Here is an 18,267-nt window from a genome sequence, read left to right as displayed (position 1 = left end):
AATTTTGGCTCTGTGCTAATTCAAACATACTTTCCTGTGCATCACTCAGGATGAACCTGAAGGCTTTACCTGAAATTACAGAAAGCTGTCTGTACTGTATTGGCTGAGTTCCCCCAAACTGATCAGTCATTCATAAGGGGCAGCACAATTCAAGAGCAAGGAATGTAGGAATTGTCTGTCATTCGCTGTGTTTACTTAGACAATAGAGCCCATGTTAAACTTGTCAATTAGAAAACATTTTATCAGACTTTGGGGATAGAATTCAGTGGTGGAAGAGGTTCTTGCTGAGTATGAGGTTTCTAAAAATACCTTAGGAACCAGAGCAAGACTGCTTGCTCATGACCCTCCAGACTCTCTCATGCACTTCTCTCAATTCATCCAAGTAAGTATAAAAACAACCAGAAGTAACATGGACAATCCAAAGAGCTAGTTTATTTCTATTTGTTGGACAAATGGATAAAGATCAACATGTTCTCTCCTGCAACTAAAATATTCAAACCAGAAGGACAAAAAAGCAGAAAGCTACATCATAAAAAATCATTTTCCTTTCATGTAGTGAAGAGGGCAGCCCTGGGGACTTCCACTTCCAAGAAGATGGAGCAGGCCTAATTTTCCCTATTTCTTCCACTAAGACTGAAAAACATGTAAAACAAACATAAGAAGACTCTGTAAGGTGGAAAAGACACACAGACTGGCTAAAGGATTAGGATATGAGGAACAACATGATGATGAGTTCCCCGGGGTTTTTTGTTTTATTTGTCTCATATAATCTCAGACTTGGGAGCTGAAAAAGCCAAGACAACCTGTTATCGCCCCCGTCAGTGGGTGCAGACCAAAAAAGCACCCCCCAATAACCTGCCCTCTACAGCCAAAGTACCAGGATAGAGACAGTCTAGCAAGACAGAAAACTTCTAGCCAAATACCACAGAAAAAGCCGTGGTCCCACGACAGAGATTTATGCTGAGTTAAAAAAGCCAAGCCAAAAAACTACATACCGTATGATTTCATTTATATAACATTCTTTTTTAAGATTTTTATTTATTTATTTGAGGGAGAGAGAGAATGAGCAGTGAGGAGGGGCTGAGGGACAGAGAGAGAGAGAGAGAAAGAGAGAGAAGCAGACTCCCTGCTGAGTAGGAAGCCCAATGCAGGACTCGATCCCAGGACCTGGAGATCATGACCTGAGCCGGAGGCAGATGCTCAATAGACTGAGCCACCCAGACGCCCCTATAACATTCTTGAAATGATAGCTCATTCACAAGTTTGACAAGGTGCCCTATTATCAGAATGTCTTAGTTCCTCACCATGTGGACCCCTCCATTGGACTGCTTGGGTGTCTTCGTGACACAGGAGCCAGCTTCTCCCAGAGTGATCGATCCAAGAGACAGCAAGGCAGAAACTACAATGTCCTTCATGACCAAGCCTCAGAAGTCACACACCATCATTTAGATAATACCCAATTGGCTGCACAGCTCAATCATATTGAGTGTGGGAGAGGACTACGCAAGGATGTGAATACCAGGAGTTGAGAACACTGGAATCTATCTTGGAAACTGGCTACCACCATAGAATAGAAAATATCAGAGTGCAAAACAAGGATCCTTAGCAAGAAATGTGCGTATTGCAACAACCACTGCAGCCAACTACTAACAGTGGTCTGAGAGACACAGTAGAGCACACATGATTAATACACACATTACCTAAGAAAGAGTCATTCAATCTTTTTTTTGTTGGCATCTTTCTTGATTTTTGGAATCTGATGATCAATATGATCACTGTGAGAATGTTGAATGTTCCACAGTTTAAGTTTATAATTCACAGTTGGTTATGAAGAGAACTAAGAAAGCATTTTTCTTCTGCTGTTAGCAAAAAAGTATTAGGATTTTCAAGACTTTTAAATATCTCATTACAAACTTTCAGCGTGCTTGCTAGAAGGGATATTAGGAAATGGGACATTTTTCTAGTATAATCATTGTAACACTATAACAGAACTGGTACAAATTTTTCTATAAAAGGATGGTTTTATTATTAGAAGAAAACAATTATAAAGTAAAAAAATTATAGAGCAAAAATATAGAGCTGTGTTCAAGATCAAGTGCTGGATCTAGAGATTTAAATAGTAATAATATTAAAGGGTGCCTGGGTGGCTCAGTAGGTTGAGCATCTGACTCCTGATTGCGGCTCAGGTCATGATCCTGATGTCCTGGGATCCAGGCCTGAGTCAGGTTCCATGCTCAGTGTGGAGTCTGAGATTCTCTCTCTCTCTCTCCCTCTGCCCTTCCCCTCACTCACAGGCACACACTTTCTCAAATAAATTAATAAATCTTAAAAAAAGACTAGCATTCACTGCAATAATAAATAATCTTAGACTTTATTAAACTACTTCATTTTTTTTTTTTTTTTTAAGTAATGTCTGCACCCAATGTGGGGCTTGAACACAACCCAGAGCTCAAGAGCCACATGCTCCAACGACTGAGCTGGCCGGGTGTCCCTAACCTACTTTTTTTTTTTAAGATGTTTATTATTTTTTTAAAGATTTTATTTATTTATTGAGAGAGAGAGCCAGAGAAAGAGAGCACAAGCAGGGGGAGCAGCAGAGAGAGAGGGAGAAGCAGGCTCCTTGAGGCCAACTTGGGGCTCGATTCCAGAACCCTGGGATCATGACCTGAACCAAAGGCACATGCTTTAACCAACTGAGCCACCCAGGTGCCCCATAAACTACCTAAAAAAAAAGATTTTATTTATTTATTTGAGAGAGAGAAAGCAAGCACAAGCAAGGGGAGCGGCAGGCGGAGGGAGAAGCAGGCTCCCGGGAGGCTGAGCAAGGAGCTGGAAGCGGGACTCGATCCCAGGACACTGGGATCATGACCCGAGCCCAAGGCAGACCCTTAACCTACTAAGCCACCCAGGCACCCCTAAACTACTTTATTTTTAAATAAAGAAAAATATATGTGCCAGACCTAGTAATAAATGTTTTCTTTAAATATTTTAACAAATCTGCAAAATCCAAATAAACATTTCAATTTCTTATATACGTACAAATGAAAGCTTTAAAACTCCCAAATTCAAAAATTCATTTGGAAACAATTCAAATATTATCAACGAAATAAAAAATAGACAGTTACCTGCCTGTGATGATTCATTTTATGTACCAAAGGGTGCCCAGATTAAACATTCCTGGGTGTGTCTGTGAGGGTTTTTCCAGATGAGATGAGCATTCGAACTGGTGGACTCGGAAAAGTAGGTTGCCCTCCCCACTGTGTGTGGGCATCATCCAATCCTTGAGGGTGTAAATAGAACAAAATGAAGGAGGAAAGAGGAATTCGCCCCTTCTTATTTCCTGTCCGCCTGCTGAGTTGGAACATAGTCTTCGCTTGCCCTTGTTACTGTCTTTATGCCATCTGCTCCTCGGCTTCTAGGGCCTTTGGATTTAGCGTGGGGTTGAGACAGTGAGGGACTATCGGAACAAGCCCCAGGTGAAAAACATTATGTAGCCAGGGCGCTCCTGCTTCCTGTTCCCGTTAATCCGCTTGTCCCACCGAGCAAGAGCAGGATGCAGGCTATATATAAGGGGAATCCAAAAAGCACCAATGAGCTGCCTGAATTCCCTGCCAATACCAACCAATCAGGATAGGTCCTTCCAACCAATCAAGACCAAGCGCTTCCAACCAATTAGAATGAGGCCCTTCGAACCAATCAGGAGGAAGCACTTCCCCCCCCACCTCACCCCCGGCTTTTCCCTCGGCAGCATGTTGGACAGCAAAGTGAATTTTTCTATGTATATAGGCGGGGTCTTAGGTTGTTGCAGGAAGGCACCTAAATTACTTCATGTTGATTCTCTGTCTTCGTTTAGCTCATGCTGGAGCCCGAATAGAGCCTTGCATGTCCCTTTGACTTTTGGGCCCAGCCTGGTAGTTTCTACTGTGGGGCCCAAGAACCCGTCTCTGGTGACAGGATTCCACCATCCGTTTTCCTGGATTTCCAGTTTGCAGATGGTTGGACTTCCCAGCTTCCATAATCAAGTGAGCCAATTCCATATAATAAAACTCTTCCTCTATAAATCCTGTTGGTTCTCTTTCTCTGGAGAACCTTGACAGTCATATCAAAATACGTACGAAAGAGAAAATCATAGTGTAAAAAAAAAAAAAAAATTATAGAAATGTGGAATATTGTGTGTTCAATTATTTATATAAATCAACCAATAGATTTAAACTATACTTTTATAAAATCTTACAGTATTGCAGAAAATTTGGAAACTTTAGTCTCTAAGGTGTCTGCTGTAGATTTTGTTCATAGTAACAAATAGAGCAGACATAGGACTTGAAAATTAAGATTCAGGGGCGCCTGGGTGGCTCAGTTGGTGAAGCGACTGCCTTCGGCTCAGGTCATGATCCTGGAGTCCCGGGATCGAGCCCCGCATCGGGCTCCCTGTTCGGCGGGGAGCCTGCTTCTCCCTCTGACCCTCCCCCCTCTCATGTGCTTGCTCTCTCTCATTCTTTCTCTCTCAAATAAATAAATAAAATCTTAAAAAAAAATTATTAATCAACCCAGGGCATTGGGGGTGGGGTGGGGGGGAAGGGGCAAGTACTCTAAATGCTCTGATAAGAAACATGGGCATTAGAAAGTGGAAGAAGACCCTGCAGTGATTGGAGGACCTGCCCCATTAATGAAGTTACTGTCCTGAGTGAGACTGGATGGGGGTCATGCTGAGGTGTACTATCCAAGGTAAAGAACACCTTACTGAAGCTTGCATCTTCTAGTACGAAAGGCACAATGAGTGGTAGCCATCTTCAGATTTTGGAGACCGTGTACACATTTGGGAATCCAACCCATTGCTCAGGTGACTCCAAATGCTGCGAGTAAGAGTCAGAGAGGGGTCTGCGGCAGACGCAGTCTGTGCTACCAGCACAACCCTGGCGTGTAGGTTACAATCCAGCAAATACTGTGTGCTGGACGCGTCTGTGGTAGACGAGGATGCTTTGCAGTCTCTCACAAGTCTCAAATAGGAGAGCTGGACTGCAGACCTCCAGTGTTCTGGAACAACAGCAGAAAATTCGACATCATTTGAAAAGCAGCTTCTGACTTGCTGTTGGGCCTTTGTAGAGACTGAGCACCTGACCAGGGGACAGGAAGGGACTATGTGGCCAGAGCTATTCAGCAAGAGTTGCATTCAGTAATAAGTAAGTTGGGGCAGGGGAGACAGAAAGGATTGCACAGATCCAGAGGGCAGAGAGAAATAACACAAACATGTTTGTGTTTGTGTTGCCTGCCTCTGTTGCACCAACACCTCTCCCTCAGCTCACATCTGTGGCCTAGTAGATGTTTCCTACAATTAGCTGACAGGAAGAAAAAACTGAGGCCTGGTTCATAGGTAAGATGGTCGAGTATGTTGGTGCAAGCCAAAAATCCACCTGGAAATAATTTTTTAGAATCATTTTATCATAAAAGTGAAGATATAAAAATCATATAAAACAAATGTATAACCCCAGAAATTATCATAAGGCAAACATCACCCTGGTCAAGAAGTGGATTGTTGCTAGCAGCTCCAGAAGCTGCTTCCAGGTGTTCCATCCTAGTCACAACCCTTCTGCTCACATGAATAACCACCATCTGGCTTTTATGACAATTGCTTACTTGCTTTGTAAAAATAGTTTTGTCACCCAAACATGGATCCCATCACACTATCAGTTAGTCTTGCCTGGTTTAAAAAAAATTTATACATCTTCTTAAGTATCTCCTCCACTATAAGTTCTTCTATCCCTTTATTTCCTTTCAGTTTTTCAGTTGAGGAACCTGGGCCATTTGCCCTGTAGAGTTTCCCACAGACTGGATTTTCCTGATTGCATATTCTTAATACAACCCAAGATTTTCTTCCGTCCTCTTGAATTTTCTGCAAATTGTGAGCTGGATCCAGAGACTGTATCAGACGCAAGTACAGAACTTATAAGAGGCGTGTAATTCTGATTATCTCTTTATTTTGTGAACTTAGCAGCCATTGATGTTTTGTGCTTATAGCCATTCATTAGAAATTGCCAAATGGTGATATGCAAATTCTGTCATTTTATTTGTTGGATTACCTTTATAGTAACACACATACCCCCATCTACTCTTTTATCACCAATCCTATATGCAATTCATATAGGAAAGGCAGGATAGATGTTGGGATTCCTTTCCTTTATCCATCAGTTTTCAAGATAATAAATGGTTTCTTTATCATTTCCAAAAGTTACACACACACACAATCATTATGAACTTTGCAATTTAAATATTTTGATGGGCTTCAGTCTGTTGTAATAACTGTTACCATTGAGCTCCAGTTGTCCCATGTTTGACTACTAGGAGCCCTTTAAAGCTGGCCCCTGAATCATGGACATGACTCTAGTAGGATTTAATAGTTTTCTTTCTATCTGGTAATATAGGATATTCTCGGCTTGTTTTGTTCATTTCTTGCCCAACTCCTAGATTTGACCATTTCTCTAAGAAGCTCTGGTTTCTTTTAATGAAAATAGTAATAAGAATTGTACATTGTACCACAATCTGGGCACAAAGGATGCTTATTGTTACTGGGTTGATCACTATTTTTAGGCCTATTTGGCAGACAGAACTAAGAAATCTATGTAAAATATCTGTTGCATCCAGAATGAGAGTTCCAGTTCCAACTCAATCTTTTATGTAACCTCTTTTCTATTATCATTGTATCTCCTTTTTTCCATATTAGAAATCTGATTCTCAAGAATGTAGAGGATGATAAAATTAATATATCCCATAATTACTTATTTTATCTCATACTACACACACAGCAGTCTCAGAATAATAATACTAATATGACCACCAATATGGTTCCTGAAAACATTTTAAGAATTCACACACTCTTCTATTCTTAAGATAGTTATACTCCATTTACTTTGTCAGACCATTACATACTACACTTTCTCCCTCCTATCCAGTGGTGTGCTGGACCAGCTCATACCAGCTCAGGACAGCCAATTGTTAAATATTCAGGAACTTTGCAAGCTGGTTTTTAAACACCTATATTATCAAAATTAAATTATATAAACTTAACCACTGCATATATTAAAAGTAAAGATAGAAAATACTCAAAACTCATCAGTTCCTAATTATTTTGCTACATGTTATAACTAGCTATGCTTTTCATGTTATTTACATCTGTTACATCTACATGGTGGAAACACTATATTACTATGTAATGGTGAGCACCGCACAAGGTTTCTCAACTCTGCATTCAGTGACATCACATTGGTAGCATGAAATCAACCATAGTAGGAATATTCACACCACAGAAATGGGTAAATGATACAAATTAGGACTTGATTTGTTGTTTTTTATGATTGGACTTTAAAAAGATGCAGAAAATGTTAATAATGCAAATTAAACTTAGAAGGGTATTGTGCCTGTAGCCATTTTGAATAGGACCCCAAAACTGAGGAAATATTTGAAAACTATTACCTAGTTCATCAAAGAGGTCACTTGCATCAATGACAAATGAGTGAACTTCTCTTACGTGTCTTCATTATTTCACATTTGTCTTACTCATTAACAGAAACAAAAATAGCAACCAACATTCATGTTAAAAGGAATCTCATTCAGGGTGCCTGGGTGGCTCAGTGGGTGGAGTGTCCAGCTCTTGATTTCATGATCAAGACTTGATTTCATGATTTTAGGTCATGATCTCAGGGTTGTGGGATTGGCCTGCATTGGCGTCCCCACTCTGTGGGGAGTCTGCTTGAGATTCTCTCTGTCCCTCTACCTCTTCCCCCACTCATGTGCACTCTCTAAATAAATAAATAAAATTTAAAAAAAAAGAATCTAGGGGTGCCTGGGTGACTCATTCCATTAAGTGTCTGCCTTCGGCTTGGGTCATGATCCTGGGGTCCTGGGATCAAGCCCTGCATCAGGCTCCCTGCTCAGCGGGGAATCTGCTTCTCCCTCTCCCTCTGTTGCTCCCCCTGCTTGTGCTTGAGCTCTCTCTCTCTCTCTCTCTCAAATAAATAAATAAAATCTTCAAAAAAAAAATCTAATTCATCAATGACATGAGTGACTTCGTTGCTGAATCAGATAGGAATCATGCATTTATTCAAGTCAAGATTTTTGTGACACAATTGCTGGTGAGATAATTTTAAAAAATTGGTAGTAGACTTTGTAAGAGATAGCATCTCACAGTGAAGTTACATAGGCTGAAAAATGAGGTGTTTTAATTTGAAATTTATGTTAGCCATATGTTTAATCCTTGTCAGTCCTTATTTTGATGTCTCTAGTCATTTTGATTGTGTGAAGCTCATGCTCTTGTAGATTCCTTAGGTAGGGTTCACTGGGATAATGTTCCCTGAGTTCTTGTTTTTTGACAACAATTTGTGCCCTTTATCTCTGAAATCATTCTTACTGAATATAAAATTCTTGGCTTACACTTTATTTCCTTAAATATATTCAATGTGCTTATCCATTTTCTTCTGGGATAAAGCACTCTGTTGAAAAATCCAGTGATAATTTTCTTTTCCTTATAAGTCATGTGCTCTTTTTTCCTCGATATTCCCCCAACTTATTCCTTTTCCTTTTCATTCAGTAATTTTACTAGAATATGTGTTGTCACTGGTCCTTCTAATTCAGTATTCTCAGTTATGCTTTCAGTGTGAAATTCAAATCTTTTTTACTTCAGGAAAGTTTTCTTAATTAGAGTATTTAGTAATTGTTCCATTCTTTTACTTTGGGTTTCTTCTTCAAGGACGCCATAATCCATGTAATAACCAGTCTTCTTTTTCCATCCTCAGTATTTGTTACCTCCTCTTCCCCTTGAATCCCTTTAATCTCATACTTCATTGATTTTTTGTTTTTTAATTTTCCTCTTTTCACCTTCTGTTTCTTTTAAGGCAATATGTAATGCATTTGTTCACTCTTGTGTTCCTTCTAGTTTAGTCTTCACTTTTGAAATAACTTTTTTCTTTTACTTTTTATTCTTTGCTGAGTTCTGTCACCTCATTTCTGAGTTTTTCTAATTATGATATATAGCAGATACCGCTTATCTGTGCAGAATCTGTTCCAAGATCCCCAGTGGATATCTGCAATCACAGATAGTACCAAACCCTACATATACTGTACAGTTTCCTATACAAACATACCTATGATAAAGTTTAATTTATAAATTAGGCATAATAAGAGATTAGCAGCAATAACTAATAAAGAAATAAAACAGTTATAACAATATACTGTAATGAAAGTTCTGTGAATGTGGTTTCTCTGTCTTTCAAAATATTGGACTGTACTCCCCCTTCTTATGACGATGATGTGACATGCCTACATGATGAAATGAAGTGAGGTGAATGATGTAGGTGTTGTGACGCAGTGTTAGGAGACTACTGACCTTCTGATGATCTGCCAGGAGGATCATCTGCTCCCCAATCACAGGTGACTGCAGGCAACTGAAACCACAGACAGCGAAACCGTGAATGAGGGAAGACTAATGCATTTTGTTTTTTCATGTCTTGTAACATTTTCTTAATATCTTTTAGTTATTTTGAAAACAGGAGATCACAGTTTTTTTGTTTTTTGTTTTTAAATATGGAATTCTTTGTGAATGTGCGTGTCAGCTTCGTGTGGGAGCCAGGCTAATTTTCTCTGTATATTGTTCCAATTGTAGTATATGTGATGCTTAGGCTCACTTAGGTGATCACAGTAGATCACAGTTTTGACCTGTATCGTGGGCATATCTTTCTGGCATAGGAACGAGTTATTCTACTTCTTTTTCTCTTTTTATTATAATAATTTTGCATGGGATTTGACCTTCATACTTTTTATTTTTATATAAAAAGGGTTTTCGTGGACATCTACACTAAGCAAGGTACAAAACCTTCTCTAACATCACGGAGTTCCCTCTTTAGTTCTTTTTGTATGGGGCTCAATAATAGGGTGCCTTGTTTTCTGAGCTTTTCTTGGTTCTATTGCCAAACCCCACTTCAATTTGAACCTTCCCTTTTCTTCATCTCTGCTGTCTATCTTGCTGAATTTTAATTCCATTTCTTCTTTGGAAGCATTGTGACTATTCTTGGCCTTTTGTTCTTCCACAGACATTACCAAAACAAGTTTGTCAGTTTCCTTGAAAAACCCTGTTAGAATTTATTTTCTGTATTTCATTTAAGTATTTAAAAATAATATCTCAGGGCACTTGGCTGGCTCAGTTGGTGGAGCGTGCAACTCTTGATCATAGGGTCTTGAGTTCAAGCCCCACATTGGGCATGGGCCTACTTGAAAAAGAAAAGAAAAGGCAACAAAAATTATATATATCTCTTTCATACATTGTAAGGGTAAATACTGCTTCAAGATACTTTTGTTTTAGATGCATGTGTTGTATATGTATGTATACATACACATGAATGTATTAGGATATGTGTCTCTGTCAAAAAGCATGACAACCACTGCCCAGAAGGCTACTTCAGCACTGATTCCCCCTTGGGCTTCCTCTTTTCCATTTGGTATTCATTTTCTTCTTGACTAAACTAGACTGTTTTAAAACCACATGTTTTTATTACTGGGTTCCATACAGATCTCTAGGGGAGAACTGCTGATGGTGGCAATGGAGTTTGAAAGGGGCTGAGAGAAAAAATGCAGGGAGTTTCCTGCCTCCCTTAAATCTCACCCCGCGGGACCATTTCTTACACATCTGCTCATGCAGTCAGCTGGGAACTGCTGCTGGGTTTTTTAGATAGCCTTCTCATCCCTTGCCAGATGGTCTAGGGGTTTGTAAAAGTAGACAAGAAATCAGAGAGAATAAAGAAATATTAGAAATGTCTTCACTCTTAGATCAGTTTGAAGACAGTCTATATTCCTCCGCCACCAAGGTGTTGGCATTCTAACAGATAAACCTCAAAGCGCCCTCTGCTGGCAGCCAGTATTAACCACCACTAGTCAACAGCGAAATAATGCAGATTTCATTGGTACATATTTTTAAGATGGTGATCACACATAGGGAGTTATATTTACTATTATGTCCTCCAACTAACCGAATGGAACTCAAGCACCGTAAGTTAAAATAAAATTATACAGAATCTACAGTTTTGTTCTGTTTTGTTTTTACTACAAGTTTTCAAGTATTACAAACAAATCTAAACACTGTTTGAAGATGAAATGGACTAGTCATTTATAATTGTTGAGAATAATTGTTATGTTAAAAATAATTGTTTTGGACATTTTTATTATGAACAGGTGTCAGTATTTCTGGAATAAATACATGCTGTGTGTCTGTGCTTCTAACTTTACATTTTTCCCTGGTCAAAACAAACTCATAACTAATCCTCTTTCAGTCTTTATGTAAAATTTCTAACTGCCTAAAAGAGATTATCATAAAGAAGAATAAAGATAAATTCTTGGATTTATAAAATTAAATTTACATTTACCATGGTTAATAGTTTACTACAGTACAGCCTTAAAAATGAAGTTAAATAAAATTAAATGGAGGAATGAAATAACACCTTGAAAATTCAAATCATCCATTAATTTCTAAACTGATAGTTACTCGTGTATTAGCATAGTTATAGGAAGATATTCAAAATATCAACATCACTTATCTTGCTCAACAAAATTAACTATTTTGTGTATTTACACACTAATATATACAGGACTTGCTTAACTTTTTTCTAAAAGGATTATAGAAATTTTATGGTTCCTTATTTTCAAAGCTCTAATAATTTGTGCCTATGTACTGAGGTCAGTAAAACCTCACAATAACTTTTGGTATAACTCAATGTACCAGTGATAGTGTTTACCCTCAAGGGAAGAAACTATGAAACAATCTAGTTTTAGATCTTTATGTAAAAGATCAATAAATTGGGCGCCTGGGTGGCTCAGTTGGTTAAGCGACTGCCTTCGGCTCAGGTCATGATCCTAGAGTCCCGGGATCGAGTCCCGCATAGGGCTCCCTGCTCGGCAGGGAGTCTGCTTCTCCCTCTGACCCTCCCCCTCTCATGTGCTTGCTCTCTCTCATTCTCTCTCTCTCAAATAAATAAATAAAATCTTTAAAAAAAAAATTCTACCATTTAAAAAAAAAGATCAATAAATTAATTCATTTTCCAGTATGAATTAATATTTATTAATTTGCTATTTGTAAATCTTATTATTACCAGTTAGGCCCTTCCTGATTAATAAGTCTGTGGAGTCTATTGATTATAAATAGATCCTTGGGGAAAAACACAACCATAAAAAATTCTATTTTAAGAATAGAATTTAATGCCATTCAGAGCACTTTCATCTGTATTAAAAGTTCTGTTTCCTTTTGTTTAATTATATACCTTGTTTCTATAGTAACTCTAAAGCATATAATCCGTTACAATGTTCCTAAGCCTTTTACATGGTGACTTCTTTTCAGTCCGTAAACAGTAATAACAATATAATCCTTGTTTAGAACTGCATCTTCTTCCTGAAGATCCCTTAATTAGTACGCAATAGAATTAAATGCAACTGCAGTCTCACTATACAAATTTGAATAATTAGAAGAAAAAATACAAATCCTAAACTAAGTACCTTAGTTTTCTAGGAATTTACTGCCACCTTCAGGTTTTAATCAAAATGCATTAGTACTATAGCTTTTACATTTCTAGGAAAGAGTCCCTGGTTAATGCAGTAGAAATATTAACACTATTTTCTGGTTTTGAAGGCAAAGTGCTTTCTAACTTAGATTGCAGTACAAATGTCTTTCATGAAATGTGCTTTCATTTTGTCTTGTCTTTTATGATTCTTCTATAACATGTAATTGAAAATCAAAACCTACAGTTTGTTTTATCAGTCATTATAACTATAATTATACACTGGGAGCTCCTAGAAGACTGTCCAAAATATACTTAAGGATCTTTAGGTTAAATCTAATGAAAAACCCTTCAACAACAAAACTGTTTTCAATGTTCCATGTATTGATGCCCTCCAGCCACAGACCACCCTGAACTTACCTGGAATTAAACAAGCTGGGTCTCTTGCTCATTGCAGTGAGGAAGCATATGCCATAGGGGATTGTGGGTGTCTGAGAAAGAAGGTATTTTAAAAAGGACTTACAGGATTGTACTGTATTAGGGGATTTTTGGTAGGGCTCATAGAAGTGTCAGAAAGTGGGGGCAATTCTATGATTGGGCATCTTGATTAATATTTATAAGACAGGAGGAATGAAGTGAGGCCAAAGATGCAATTGATAAAGAAGCAATAGGGGGAGGTTGCGTGTTTTCATTGTCTGCAGACTGACCTTGTTTCTATCTAGACTTAGACAAGCTTGTGAGGGGGAGAAAGTCTTGGGGTTTTTTTGTCTCGCTTCATCACAGTCAGAGTGGCCTTGTTTGATATTGGTGCTTTAAGAGGCTGTTTATGCTCAACGGGAGAACTCCAAGGCCTAGCAATGGGTGCCAGGCAGTTCCTAGTTTTCTTTCTCACATATACATTTGCAGCTCTACCAATATCCTTATTTTTTATTCCTTGAACTTGTGGTGAAATTACCAAAGTTTATTATAATTTTTAAGATGAAAATCAACAGAGTATGAAGCCATGGTGTTTGTGATAAATGTTGCAGGGGTCAGAAACCCAGCTCAAAAAAAAAAAAAATAGCAAAACGGGAATTTATTAGAAGACTCATGTGACACGAGAAAGACTGTGGTACAGAGGGAGCATGGGTCAGCTGGAAGAAGAAAGTTAAATGCCAACTACCTGTCCGTCCTCCATCTCTTCAGCTCCCTGTGTCGTCTTCCTACACAGGGCAGGAAACTTAATTGCCTGTAGTTCTTAAACTTTGTTGTCTTCCCAGTTTCAGTATGAGAGGGAGATGGATTCTGTTTCCACAGTCACAGCTTGAAAGATCTCAGCAAAGGATTCTAATCGGGGCAGCCTGGGTTACATGCCCACCTCGTCTAAACAACGGTGACCGAGACTGGCAGACCATGAGAGAAATGGGTGCTCCCACTGAAGCCACATGATTGGGGGAAAAGCCTTTCTTGGAGAAAGTGGAACTGCAGTGCCCTGCAGACAAAAGAATTGAGGTCCAGCAGGGAGCAAAAAAATGATAACAATAATCAGTTCTGGGTTAGAAATATAACATTTGCTATAAAGAAAAAGGGCAAAAAGCAAGGAGACCAGTTAGGCCATCACAATCATCCCAATAAAATACATTAAAGGCTTGAATTAGGGCAGCATCTGGGGCACAGGACTAAAGAGGGTGATTTCAGAAAATGTTTCAGAGTTAAAATCTATAGGACTTGACAATTAGATATGGGGAGTCAAAATATGTAAATAGCCCTTACATAGGATTTATCATGTAATAGCCACTGTTCTAAGCTCATAGTATATATTAATTCATTGAATCCTCCTCACAACACTATGAAACACTTAGAATTATTATTTTCATTTTCAGATGAGGACATTTGGAGGCACAGGAAGGTAAAGAAATTATCCACAGTCATACAGTTGGTAAGTGACAGAGTTCACACACACTTAGTCTTGCTCCGAAGCCCATGAGTTTAGTCAGCTGCCACAGCCTGCCCAGGGCCTGAATTTGGGTGGATGGACTCATGAATCAAGGGTGGGAACAGAGGAGGAATACAACTGGGGTTGGGGCAGGGATGTGAAGAAGAGATAATAATTTGGTTTTGTATATGTGTGAAGTTCAAAAAGTGTGACCACCAGATGGAAATGCCCCGCAGGTAACTTGTAATATATAACTTGGGTGAGGGCAGAGATTTAGATTTGGGATTGTCAGAACATACATAGCTGAAGTCAATGTGGTCATTGTAGTAGTCATTAAGTAGATGTACTTAAACATCCTGAAATCATAAATTTATCCTCAAACAAGTGAAAACACCTTACTGTTTTTGCCATTAACAATGCCATTTTTTAATTCTTTAAATAATAAGTGAAGTATGGTATTTCTTTTCCCATCCCTTTAATAGCAGCTGTCGTTTAGCCTCTGCTCAAGGATCCGGTTTTCTAAGCAGTTTAACATAAACTGTAATCTTTCTGGTAGAGATGAAAAGCTACCATGTGGCTGCTTCTGGACTAGAATTATGACACTTCTGTCCTCAAGAGGATGCGGCAGTGTGCTGGCAAGGTCACCCACCTCAAAAGTAGATTAGACACAGGAAAACGGATAAGGAAAGGAAAAGTAAACTTTAAAGACTGTTACTACATAATGTTTTCCCTTGACCTTTAATAATAAAATGAGTCAGGCGCCTGGGTGGCTCAGTTGGTTAAGCGACTGCCTTCGGCTCAGGTCATGATCCTGGAGTCCCTGGATCGAGTCCCGCATCGGGCTCCCTGCTCGGCAGGGAGTCTGCTTCTCCCTCTGACCCTCCTCCCTCTCATGCTGTCTCTCATTCTCTCTCTCTCAAATAAATAAATAAAATCTTTTAAAAAATAATAATAATAAAATGAGTCTTTGAAAGAGAATGCATTAGCTTCAAGTTTAAGAGCAAAGAAATTTTAGACTTACATTACTTTCTAGTGATAGAAAGATGGATGGATGGATGAATAGGTGGGTGGGTGGGGGAGGAAGGGAGAGAGAGAGAAACACACATTTTTCAGAAAGATTAGCAACTTGAGATAAAAGCTGTTTTAGAACACTCTAAATATGGGCACCTGGGTGGCTCAGTTGGTTAGCCATCTGCCTTCGGCTCAGGTCATGATCCTGGGGTCCTAGGATCGAGGCCCGCATCGGGCTCCCTGCTCCTTGGGGTGCCTGCTTCTCCCTCTGCCTCTCTCTGTCTCTCATGAATAAATAAATAAAATCTTAAAAAAAAACAACACCCCAAATATAAGTTCTGTCACAGTATTTTGCCTCTTGTACCTTGTGAAAAACCTCATGACCAGAAATTCCTAATATATGACAAATTTATAAAGAATAAACATATTAGAATTCTTACATTATGTTCATTTTGTTTTAAACATGAAAAATATTAAATAACAACTTTCTGTTTATACATCAAATACAGTTCCTGGTACATGGCAAGCATTAAAAATTACAGGTACAGGCTGCCCGTGAAGTCAGGGTCCATTCTGGTCCAATAAACTGGCCAGAGTGGGAAAGCCTATGGCATAGAAAGAACTTAGAGGGGGAAGTGGGAAAGGCCTGCACAGCCCAGTAATAGGGGAGAGATCTTGGTCAGCAGGGCACCAGGAAAAAAAAGAAAGTCAAAAGTAAGATGATAGCAGTGTGTCCAGCACAATACCAGAAAGGGGATACCCTCACCAGAGAACTGATGACTCACCAAAACAAATCTGATCACAAGGTTGTTTTCACACAGATTTTCCTAGAAGGAGAGAACTGACTTGAGGAGTCAGGTCTCCTTCTCAACTATAAGTCCCAATTTAAATTATTAAACTGATACTTGGCTGCCCTTCAATCCCCTATGAGTTGGTCAGCCTAACTTCCCCAGAGCTGTCACCTTGGGGCATGTTACCAGTTTGCTAGGGCTGCTCTAACAAAATACCACAGACTGGAAGGCTTAAACAACAGAAACTCGTTTTCTCACAGTGCTGGATATTAGAAGTCCAGGATCAAGGTGTTGGCATGTTTGGTTTCTTCTTTGGTCTCTCTTCTTGGCTGGCAGGTAGTGACCTTGCCCTGTCCTCACATAGTCTCCTCTGTATGCACCTGATGTCCAAATTTCCTCCTCTTTTGTCAGTCAGATTGGATTAGGGTCCACCCTAAAATGATCTCATTTTAACTAATCGCCTCTCTAAAGACCCTATCTCCAAATACAGTCACATTCTGAGGTGCTGGGGGTAATGGCTTCAGCATATGAATTTGGTGAAGGGGGTGGGAGGCACAATTCAGCCCATTACAGGATATATAGATAAAGCTCAAGTTTCTGGGCCTGTGAAATAAAGGGCAAGACTGGGCCACAGTGTCCAATGGGGGAAACTGTCTCAGTTAATCCCGCCCGACCTAGCAGCCACAATTCCTGTAATTCATCCATAAAGACAATATAAGGAACATGCATTTTTCCCTAACCCCATTCTAAACTTTCATTTAAAAAAAAAAAAAATATTTTAGATTTCCTTATCTTTAGCAATTAAAATAGTTTATATTCCAATTTGGCATGGGACTACATAAATCCTAACTAGTATATTCATCCTGCATCTACTTTTTTACCCTATAAATTCATTTTAGTTCAGTTTTAATGTACTGAACTTACTGGGCCCACAAACAAAATCTTCGAAATAACAGCCAATGTCCCTGTTTTTCTTTTCAACTAATTATCAGTGAGGTGTACACAGTTCTCTGAGTGGTGTTTGAGTTTTAAGTAACAATATGTATTTCAGAACAACCTGAGGAAGGCTGCAATGAAAAGTGCTCAGGCTACCAATGAGAGAAAGGGACAGAATGAGGAGTGTGCTCTTAATTTGCTAATAATTATTAGTGATGCACTGGATTAGTGATGGTTAGGGTGTTTTTTTAATGGAAAATGGCAGGAAGGGATGGGCTGATTATGAAATACTGGGAGCTGTGGCAGGAAAGGCCTATAAACTGATCCTAAAACAGAGACTGATTATAAACATGACAGCAGCGGGAGCAACTGATCATATCACACTTCACAGATTCTAACAGTCCTCCTAAACCTTTTGACCAGAGTCTAATGGCAAACTGCCAATATATAATATAAAAATATCTATAAATACATTTTAGATTACTTTATTTTATAGTTACTTTATAGATTATTAGAGTTGTATATGTTTTCAAAGTAAATGCACTAATCGTAGTTTTTAAAATACAAATTTTCTATTTAGAATTTCAGAACATATGCAGTACATTTTTGTTAAAGTATAACATATATGTATATTTTATTTTATTTATTTTATTTATTTTTAAAGATTTTATTTATTTATTTGAGAGAGAGAGAATGAGAGACAGAGAGCATGAGAGGGAGGAGGGTCAGAGGGAGAAGCAGACTCCCCGCCTAGCAGGGAGCCCGATGCGGGACTTGATCCAGGGACTCCAGGATCATGACCTGAGCCGAAGGCAGCTGCTTAACCAACTGAGCCACCCAGGCGCCCCATATATGTATATTTTAAAATTAAGTATAACTTGGCCATCTTGAATATCTAAATATACCCCAATAGAGGTTGAACTGTGATGTAGGGAAGCAGAAACATTTGTTTAACACTCCCAACTCTCCATACCTATTAATGTAAATTGGCTGAAATCATTCTTAGAAGTGGACCTTCTATTTCTATAACCTTAGAAATAGGTTATAAAGAACTTAACACACGAGTAATTCGAGACACTACAAA

The 18,267-nt window shown here is 38.8% G+C and overlaps 1 non-coding gene across 1 annotated transcript; it reads right to left on the bottom strand.

The window, feature by feature from the left end:
* Positions 1–9,567: 9,567 nt before the first annotated feature.
* LOC123840391 (U6 spliceosomal RNA) lies at positions 9,568–9,674 on the bottom strand. Its single transcript, XR_006789975.1, has one exon. It is a non-coding gene; the product is annotated as a U6 spliceosomal RNA (small nuclear RNA).
* Between the last annotated feature and the right edge of the window lie 8,593 nt (positions 9,675–18,267).

The sequence above is a fragment of the Mirounga angustirostris genome, unplaced genomic scaffold (genome assembly GCF_029215605.1).
Source record: "Mirounga angustirostris isolate CCGP_5_RB_7025 unplaced genomic scaffold, mMirAng1.0.hap1 SCAF_9, whole genome shotgun sequence".
In the NCBI taxonomy this organism is placed as follows: Eukaryota; Metazoa; Chordata; class Mammalia; order Carnivora; family Phocidae; genus Mirounga; species Mirounga angustirostris.
This window is presented reverse-complemented; position numbering and strand designations above follow the sequence as displayed.